We start from the raw sequence: 10422 nt of genomic DNA on the forward strand, positions 1-10422 counted from the left end.
ACTGGATCATAGCAAAAAAAATTTATAATAATAAAAATTAAATGCCTGCCAACAAGGCAGGAAGAGGAAAGACACTGGGCCAGGACCTTCTGGAAACAGTCCAGAGCCCCAGAGACTGGGGTGGCTTCCTCCCCATCTCTGCACCTGCTCCAGCCCCTGGTCACTCCACCCCTGATGCCACCCCCAGGGGAAGTGGCCCTGGGGGGACAAGCCAGGTCCCCAACTGAACCACCTCTGAGGGTTCCTACCTGGAGTCCAGGAGCATCCAGGAGCAGGCACCGCAGACAGAAGGTGGAGGCGAAGTCCAGAGAGCCAGCTTCTGAGAGAAGAGGAGCTGGGAGAGAGGGACATTGGTCTGGAGAAAAGAACAAAGCAGGTGCAACATGGTCTTTAGAAGAGGAGCTTCGCAAACCTAGGCGCAGGGGACGCTGGGATTCAGGATTCAGAGCTCGGGACCTCTAAGCTGGCCTCGGTCAGTGCTTAACTCAATTTTGCACTTCCCACTTGAAAGGAAAAGCGCATTCAAAAAGTTCTCACTTTACAATATTCAACAATTAACCAACAATTCTAGTTCAAGAACAGGCATCCTTTCCTTACAATAAAATCTGTCCTGAAGGAGGCCTCAAACTCCTCTTTCTCCAGAAGTGCTAGGACAACTCCCTTAATTCAGGTGCCAGTCGGCAGTCGTGGAAATGGCCTGCGCTTTCCCAGGAGGCAAAGTCGTTTTCTATGCACTTGAAATAAAGATCTGGTTGAAGCTTCAAATATCTGAGCACGTTTCCTGGACCAGGAACCCGGGAGAGCAGGGAGTCTTTGACAGCCGAATTTCTAAAGATAACCCCCTGAGCGGTGCACACACACTCTCTCTCTGACAAGGAACAGTCCTGGATGGACACCTTCCAAGGCTGCCTTCACCATTTCCACTCCCGTCCCCGGGCCCGGGTAGGTGCCCAGGAAATATGATTCAAGGGAAGTCAGGAGACTGTTATCCCCCGTGCCTAACTGCACACGGGACAACGGCGGAGGCTCCAGAGAAGTGCGTCCTGCCCCGTGTATGGTCAGGCCCTTCGGGGGGACATTAAGGCCTGCATTTTCATGCACAAATCACCAGGTGTGGGAGGAGTGGGTCTTTCTTCTTTTTTTTTTCTCCAGGATTAACTTTTAAGACTGACACCTTCATACCAGACTTGGTGTTATTTTGACCAGACACTTTTTGGTACAATTCTTCTGAGATATAAAGGTAAAAGGAATCACAGTGGATATATCGTTCCATTTTTCAATCCCCTGTCCTTTAATGCCATCTGAAAAACAGGTCAAAACTTACAGCTCCAGGTCAAGACAATGTTGACCAAGCTGTAAAGGAAAACACTGTTTGAGGTGTGGCCATGTCTCACTTTACCTTGTACGTGCAGGTCAGCCTCTCCAAAGCTCCAGGGCTTGCCTCAGAATCCATCAGATCACGAAGTTCTACAACCAACACAGAAGAGTTCCTGTGCAGCCTGAAGGGACTCACAGAAAAGCACAGGGCCATCCGAATTTTCTTATTTTAAATCAGTTTGTCTGGAGGAAACTACAGTTTAGAATATTTTATTTTGGAAATACACTATGTAGCTTTGCATGCAGGCGTTAATTAACGCCAGGTTAATTCCCAGGTGTCCTGGAATTCTCCTGTGGGTTTGGGGCAGTGGGGGTCGTTGTCCAGACTTCCCAAGTACAGGCTGCTTGCGGTCCCAGGGACAAGGAGGGTGGCCCTTACCGTGGTCAGAGCTGGCCCAGGCCACTCTGTCTCGGACACGGGCCGGGGGTGCCCCTTCTCAATACCCGCTCATGCCGGGGGCACTGGAGGGACCTCCCCCATGGGCCCCCACCTCACGCCAGGATCTCTCCACCCCGCAGGCCTGGCTCGTGGAGCCAGGAGAGGGACAACAGATGTTTCCCCATTAAGGGGGAAAGAAAAGGGGACTCTGTGAGGCAGGGATCCCAGCCCGAGGGAGTAGGGCACCATCCTCACACCTCAGGGCACCCAAGGTGCCCCCTACGGCAAAGCAACGACACGCCCATCCTCACGGTGGGGGCTCTTCACTCCCTCAGGGCACAGCCCACCCCCCCACCCCCACCAGACGGCCATGGTCCTCCTGCCACAGGGCAGGGACCCCACGCGGCGTCTGGGCTTGGCTGCCTCCGCCCCTCCTGGCCGCTGGGGTCTCTTCTCCCTGGAGGAGGCCCACCGCGTCCGAATCCGGCCCGCGCGGCTTTACACTGGACAGGAGCGGGGTAGGGGGGGAGCAGGCGGCAGCACCTCGTGCGGGGCGCGCGCACCTGGAGGGGCACCTGCGCCCACCGGCCCGAGACGGAGGGGCTGGGCCGCAGCTCCCCCTGCTCCCAGGAGAGCAGCGCCGCAGTCAGCCTCTGGGCGTAGCGAGGAACCGGCTCCTGAGCCTGAGGTCTTGTTACTCAAGCTGGGGCCCGCGGGACTCCTGCGCAGGGGAAGCTGGCGCGGCGGCGAGGCTCATCCGGAGCAGCTGGGGTCGGCATGCGAGCGTCGGCTGCGCAGGGCACAGGACCGGCGCTGCAGACTCACCTTCTGAACGGTACGTCCACTTTGCTCCCAGAGGGATCACCACTGAGTGGAGGGGGACGGGCAGACCTGTGTGACGGCACAGGCATCTCCATGGCAACAGGCGTGCGGCTCGCCCCGCCCCAACGCCCAGGCCGTCGACATCTGCGGCCTCTGCACGAAGCTCCAATGATCCTGCCGCGCTAGACGCCCCGTCCGTGCCCCACTCGCGGGCAAAGAGGCCTTATTAAGGACATGGGTTTGCCACAAAACCTTGAGTGACTCCCCTGTGCCCTGGGATGACCGTCAAACCCTTTAGCCCTGTGCTCATCGCCAGCAGCGTCCTTACCTGAGAACTGCCCCTGCCCCACGGCTGCAGCCGCTCCCATCGCTTCCTGATTCAGGAAGATAACAAATCCCCTCCTTCCCAACCACTCACAGTGGCTTTCTTAATTTGTGCGTCTTAGTTTGACACCACCTCCTGGAAGCCTTCCTTGACCTCCAAGTCTCGGTTAGGAGCTGCTCCTCTGGGCTCCCACAGCAGGCCAGACCAGCGTGGGTCAAAGCTGCCTACTGATTGCTACGTGGCTCACTAGACAGTCACACTTTGAACCAAGGGACTTTTAATCTACGTGCACAGCACAGTAACTGCTCAAAAATATCTTTTTCAATGAATGATGAAAGGAATTACCAAATGAATATGTCACAAGTCACATTAGCCTCTCAGTCACTGATATTTTTAATGGAAGTACAGTTGATTTATAATACTGTGTTAGTTTCAGGTGTACAGCATGGTGATTCAGTATTTTTGCAGATTATATTTCATTACAGACTATTACAAGATAATGGGTATAATTCCTTGTGCTCTGCAATAAATCCTTGTTGCTTATCTATTTTTACAATAGTAGTTTGTATCTGTTAATCCCACACCCTCAACTTGTCCTTCCCCCTTCTCTCTCCCCTTTGGTAGCCACTAGTTTGTTTTCCATGCCTGTGAGTCTGTTTCTGTTTTGTAAATACATTCACTTGTATTTTTTAGATTCCACATATAAGTGATACCATATAATATTTGACTTATTTCCCTAAGCATAAAATCTCTAGGTCCATCCACATTGCTGCAAATGGCAGGATTCCACATTTTTATGGCTGAGTAGTATACCATTATATATATTATATGTGTGTGTGTGTGTGTGTGTATACACACACGCATATATTGCATATATACCACATCTTAATTATCTGTTGATGGGCTCTTGGGTTGCTTCCATGTCTTAGCTATTGTAAATAGTGCTGCTATGAACATTGGGGTGCATGTATCTTTTCAAATTAGTTTTTTCATTTATTCCAGATGTATACCCAGGAGTGGGATTGCTAGATCATATGGTAAGTCTATTTTTAGTTTTCTAAGGAACCTCCATGCTGTTTTCCATAGTGGCTGCGCCAAACTACATTCCCACCAACAGTGTAGGAGGGTTTTCTCCAAATCCTCCCCAACATCTGTTATTTATAGACTTTTACATGATGGACATTCTAACAGGTGTGAGGTGATACTTCATTGTGGTTTTGATTAGCACTAATTTTTTTTTGTAATTTTTGAAGTCAGGAAATGAGGACTCTCCCACTTTGTCCTTCTTTTTCAAGATCATTTGGCTTTTCTGGGTCCCTTGCATTTTCAGGTGAATTTTAGGACAAGCTTATCAATTTCTGTACAAAAGCCAGCTGGTATTTTGGCGGGATGGTGTTGAATCTGTAGGTCCATTTGGGTAATGCTGCCGTCTTAACAGTATTACATCTTCCAGTCTAAGCATGGTATGTCTTTATTAGGTCTTCTTTAATTTCTTTCAAAAATGTTTTGTAGTTTTTTTTCAGTATGCAAATCTTGTATTTGTTTTTGTGAAAATTTCTAAGTATTTTATTATTTTTGATGCTATTGTAAATAGAATTGTTATTTTATTTTTAGATTGTTCATTGTTAGTATATAGAAATACAGTTGATTTTTGTTTATTGTTCTTGGATCCTGAAACTTTGACGAACCTGTTGTTCTAACAAGGGGTGTGTGTGTGTGTGTGTGCGCGCGTGTGTGTTCCTTACAGTTTTCTATATACAAGATCATGTCATCTACAAATAGAGGTGATTTTTCCTCCTTCCTGTCCAATCAGGATGCCATTTATTTTCTTATCCTGACCAGCTGCCCTGGCTGGAACCTCCAGTACAGTGTTGAGTACAAGTGGTGAGAATGAACATCCTGTTTTGTTTTAAGTTGTGCATTTAGTTGTAGTACCAAGTACCTTGAGTTTGAGTTACAAAGATATGTTAAGGAAAAGATGAAATGCTTGCAGATGAAATGCTATGATGAAATTCAGAAAGTGCTTCAGGAAGGCTGGGGGACGGAGGGAGGTTGCATGGGGCGTGGGCGGGTCTGACTAGCCAGTGAAGTTGGCTGTCTGGGCACCACGGTGGTCACATGGGGTTCCACGTGCTTCCGTCTGTGAGTGTACACCTTTAAAATGGAAAACGGAGAGCGGGAAATAAGGCATATGTAGAGCCAAAAAGAAAGAACAGAAAAATAAGGAGTAGGACACAAACCCTCCACTGAGGAACTGGAGGACGGGGAGGGTACAGCTCAGCGGTAGAGCACGTGCTGAGCATGCACGAGGTCCTGGGTTCAATCCCCAGCAGCTCCATTAAATAAAAATAATAATAAATAAACCTACCTTCCCACCTTAAAATAAATAACATGGGTGGCTCATTTATCACATTTTTTTTTACTCTGATTTGTTAGTTATTTTTTAGCTTGGTATTTAAAAACACACACACACTGCGTTTTGGACCACATTCAAAGCTCTAGAACTTTCACTGGTCAAGTGTTGAGTGAGGCCTTAAAGGACTTTTATAAGAAGAGGATGTATGTTCCCCGCAGACAGATACACTTGGCAGATAATACGCTGAGCTCCCTGGCGCTGCACCAGTGTCATAATCTTTGTTCAGATTCTGATGTGCTATTAATACCCCATGACTCACTGAATGTTCCTTGGAGGAGGAGAAGTGATGTCCCTTCCTATAGAAGAGTGATCTGTAATCACACTTTCAAAGGTTTGAGCATATCTTGCAGGCTTAGAAAAGGGAACATCTTCCTAAATTATACAGAATTGTTGAACAACTCGCCATCCCCACAGGAAGAGGAAGAGTGTCAGCGGTAGGTACCGGTGATTCATTCACTCCGCAAATACACCGGCGCACCGGACTGGCACGGAGCGAGCTAGGCACCTGCCCGCCTTCAGGGGCCGACAGGCAGCGGAGAGGCAGGGAGACAGACCGCAAACTAACCATCGCCGGCCAGTCAGGAGAAGCGCCACCAAGAAAGGGAGGAGACGCCGGGAGAGGCCGCTGGGGCTCTTCTGAAGCAAGCGACACGTAAACCGAGGCGGACAGCGGGGCGAGTTAGCCAGGTGTAGGGGGACACCGACCATCCTTGCGAGTGACTTCTTCACGGTGCAGTTTCTGTGGGGGGCGTGACGGCTGCACACTTTGAATGCAGGTAACGCCCTGGAGCTGCCCACTTCAAACGGTAAATTCTACCCTGTGCAGATTTTACCATCCCGGGCGGAGCAGCTGCTGTGTGGTGTGTGAAACTCTGAGAGGGGACATCTGGGACACAGCCCATGAAAGGCTCTGTTTGTTTATCCATTAATTCACTGATGAGTCTGGGTTGTTTCTACCTTTTGGTTAACATGAATGACGCTGCCGTGAACAAACATGCGTTGAGTCACTGATTTCCCTTCTGAGCACATACCCACGGGCGGAACTGCTGGCTCATACGGTCACTGTTTAATTTTTGGAGGGTCTACAGAGTCCCTCTAGGTTTTTCCAATAACAGTTTGAGATATGATTCATCTATTATACAACTCACTCATGGAAAGTGTGCAGCTCAGTGATTTTTTTACGATATTCACAGTATTATGCAACCATCACAATCAATTTTTTTCAATGCTTACATCACCCCAAAAAAGAAACTCTATACTCATTAAGCAGTCACTCTCCGTGGCTCTTCCCCAGATCCCTGGCCAACCACACATCCATGTTCAGGACGTTTCATATAAATGGGGTCACACAGTAAACACGTGGCCTTCTGTGAGGGATTTCTTTGACTTGACATAGTTTTCCAGGTTCATTCATACTGTGGTAGATAAATCAGCGTCTCATTCCTTTCTAAGGCAATAATCCGATATTCCAAATAGCATGCCACTGTACAGTTATACCACATTTTACATAGCCATTCCCCTGTTGATGGACATTTGGTTTGTTTCCACCTTCTGGCTTTTATGAATGACGCTGCTGTGAACACGTGTGCACAGTCAGCCCTGAGGATACAGAGGGCTCACTTGTGCTCGGCGCTACATTAGGGACTGGAGCATCCTCAGACGTCAGTAACCCCAGGGATCCTGGAACCAGTCCCCCAAGGGACGGATACCAAGGGACGACTGACTGTATATGTTTTTTTTGGACACGTGTTTTCATTTCTCCTTGGCAGATACTGAAGAGCAGCATGGCTAGATCATATGGTAATTCCACAGTTTACCTTTTCCAGGAGCTGCCAGACTGTTCTCCAAAATGGCACCGTTTTAAGACCTTCCCATCAGCAGTGTATGAGGGTTCCCGTTTCTCCACGTCTTCGTCAACTCTTGATGTTGTTTGTTTCCCTCTACGTTGCATGCATTTGGGAAATCTCCAAAATAAAAGAAGAAAATTAGAAACCATAAGTTAACGTGTTTGTAAACTGGGAAGTGCTTAGACTTACTTGTTAACAAATATTTGAGTGCCTGCCACGTGCCAAACACTGTGCTATTTGGGATACATGAGTGAACAAAACAAACATCTCTGTTCTTGAAACTCAGGACTGGTCCTGTGGGCTCTTCCTAAGACCCATCTTTGGAGGTGGGGGTCGGGGTGCAGGAGCGAGGAGCCAGTGGGAGCCGGTGTGCTTGCTCCCTCCTGCTGTCCTGTCTGTCGGGTGAGCTGGAACAAGGAGCCTCCTGGTGTGAAGGTGAGAGATGGTGATGCTGAACCCCAAGGACATTTCTCAAGGGGTGGGCATGGACCCCCCATTCTCGAAAAGCAGCCCCGTGGCAGACCACGGCTCCTCCCTGCCCCCCGACAGCTGAGTTGCTGAACAGACCCACTCCAGGCCTGAGGCTAACGGCTAATGTCCAGGGCACACACAACTAGCAAGTTTCGCCCTCTGGCTTTCCCTCCTCACTCAGACGCCCCCACCCTCCCCAGGCCACGTGCATCGAGGATCGCAAGCCCACCCTACCCTGGGAAGCCTCCCCACTTCTTGGCTGAAATCAGTTCACCTTTGTATCAGCAGTCACCTCCTCTCTGGAGTGTCCCCAGCCTGCCCGGCCGGGTGAGCCCCCTCCCCGCTCTGTGCTTATGCCTCAGGTGGGGCCTTCCTGGCCTTCCCTCTCAGGGCCAGAGCTGGTTTGGCTTCCCCAGTGATGCACTTCATCTGTGCAGCCCATGGAACAGTACCGGGCTGGTTCTTCATTAGCGTTCAATAAAAACTTGACGGATATGTGCTTGGTAGGAATTACTGAAAGTTTGAGGACCGAGAGACAGTGAGGGCAGAAGCGATCTAGAAAAACTTCCAGAGGGAGCGAGGCCTAGGCTGGGGCTTGCGGGAGATTACTTGGTGGGCGTGAGCCAGAGTAAGGCAACCTCACAGGATAGGAGGCAAGGCACCCTGAGAAGTGAATCCTTGGAAGTACGATCTCAGTTACGAGCACCCATTAAATGCCAGGCACCTGCTAGGCCCACCATCTTGAAAACGCCAGAACAAGCTTGTAAGCTATCATTAGCTCTGATTTACCAGATGCACAGCACCTTCCTCAAGGTCACTTTTGAATGCCAGCAGACTGCCTTCTAGATTCCTGCTTTTGTTTCTTCATTTGCTGTTCATGCACAGTACACCGTGGAAAGTCACTCGTCTTGTGTATTCTAAGCTTGATGACTTTTAATACGGAGATACAGCGGTGCTGCCATCACCCCAAGTTTCGGGGCTCCTCCATGGGCCCCAGAAGTTCCCTCCTGCCCCTCTGCAGTGAGTCCTCCCCACTAGGACTCCTGGCCCCAGGCAACCCGCTGACCTGCTTTCCATTGTCATAGCTGTACCTTTTCTAGAATTTTATGAAAATGAAATCGTGTAGAAGTAGCTTTTTCTGTCTGGATTCTTCCACCCTCTCCCCCTTTCCCCAGGTGTGATTTCTCTCAGCAACGTTTAGTTCACAGCATGCAGGTCTTGCAAAACCTCTTGTAAAATTTCTATGTAGTGTGCTACTATGAATTAACTTTTGAAGATGAATGAGTATTGTCTGTTGAAATTGCAAACTTTTCGACTGGATTTCATGTTTTGATCTCCTAACCTAGGACCTTGCTAAACTGATGTATTCTTGGACTGGTTCTGCAGACTCCTTTCTGGTTGTCCTCACAACCATGTCATCTGTGAATAATGGCTTTCCCGCCTGCACCGCACCCATCTATGCTGCTCAACACTCACTGCCACATCTGGGCAGGAGGGGACTGACTGCGGGACTCGGGCGGAATGTCATTGCCCGCGTGCTCGTGTGACCTCTAGCCCGACTTCCCCCCCATGGGGCTGGGGGTCTTTGTGGGCCAGTCCCGGGCAGCAGTTACCAGGGACAGTTCCAGATCCATAGTTAAGTGCATGTATTTGCCATAAATGCCTTTCCAGGAACTCGGGGAGGATGTGCTCAGGTGGGAGATCGTTTATACAGAAGCTCTCAGTTCATTTCCCTCAAATGCCTGTTTTTCTTGGGGCCTTGACAGTTTTAAGTAGCAGTTTGGACAAACGCCACGTGTCCTGGGCACCGCGTGTGCCGGGCTGAGAGCGGGGTTCCAGCCGCGGCGGCGGCATCCCTGCAGCAGGACAGCGCCGCCTCCCCCGGGGAACGCAGGGCACCGGGGACAGACCAAGGGGAAAGGAACAGTGTCCCCCAGCTCTTCGCTGTATCTAATCCCTCTTCCCGTCCTCCTCGGTTTCACTCCTGGAGGTACCTGCCCCCTTTCTGCAACCACTCCCAATACATTTGGAGGAAATGGTCCTTTGTCTTGTCGAAACTCTTAACAAGATACAACCCCTTACAAAATACCCTCTGGTTGAAGCTGCAAAGCTGTTTAGAGGGTGCGGTTCCCAGGACCGGCCCCACGAGCCTAAGCTCCTCCTCCTGGTTTGAGACCTGTCTTGCTACTGAACACAAGGATCGTGGAAGAAACTTTACCTTTTGCCCTACAGTTCCCAGCTCCCCCACTAAACCTCACACTCCCTCCCAGCTGGTAACATCTGCCAGTGAAGGGGGAAGGGCTGACTCCACTTAATACCTCCCATTTGTCTAAAGAGGGTAAGAACTTCTGCCTCAGAGGATTATCAAGATTAAACAGCTGAGTGCCTGCTGGGCACTGGGTGACAGGCCTTCCAGCCTTCCTGCTCCCCTGCCATTGGTCATTGTCACTTTTTATACAGGGCCTTACTCTCGGGAACCCAAACCCATAGACCTTCCTGACCCGTCTGCCCCACCGCCGCCCTCTACTCCCAGCTGCAGCCTCCTCCTCCACCCGCAGCCTGCCCACCTGCCCGAGGCTCTGAGACTCCAAGAATCGAAGGATTTCAGGTGGGACGGCTAATGAACCATGAGGCACTCGTGAAGCCAAGGTATTATGGGGCTGTGCTTACAGGAACGTTTTACCAACACTATTAAAGAGCAGCAGTCCCAAGGGAGGACACGCCTGAAGAACACAACACAGGGACACGGGGTGGGGCAGCCTGCCCCACCCTCCCAGGCCTTCGA

General features: G+C 50.2%; 1 long non-coding RNA gene across 1 annotated transcript; it reads left to right on the forward strand.

The window, feature by feature from the left end:
* The first annotated feature begins 2717 nt into the window (after positions 1–2717).
* On the forward strand, positions 2718–7317 carry LOC140697207 (uncharacterized). The gene is made up of 4 exons (XR_012074061.1): positions 2718–3068; positions 3906–3940; positions 5734–6095; positions 7146–7317. It is a non-coding gene; the product is annotated as an uncharacterized lncRNA (long non-coding RNA).
* The last annotated feature ends 3105 nt before the right edge of the window (positions 7318–10422 follow it).

This window comes from Vicugna pacos, chromosome 6, assembly GCF_048564905.1.
Source record: "Vicugna pacos chromosome 6, VicPac4, whole genome shotgun sequence".
NCBI lineage: Eukaryota > Metazoa > Chordata > Mammalia > Artiodactyla > Camelidae > Vicugna > Vicugna pacos.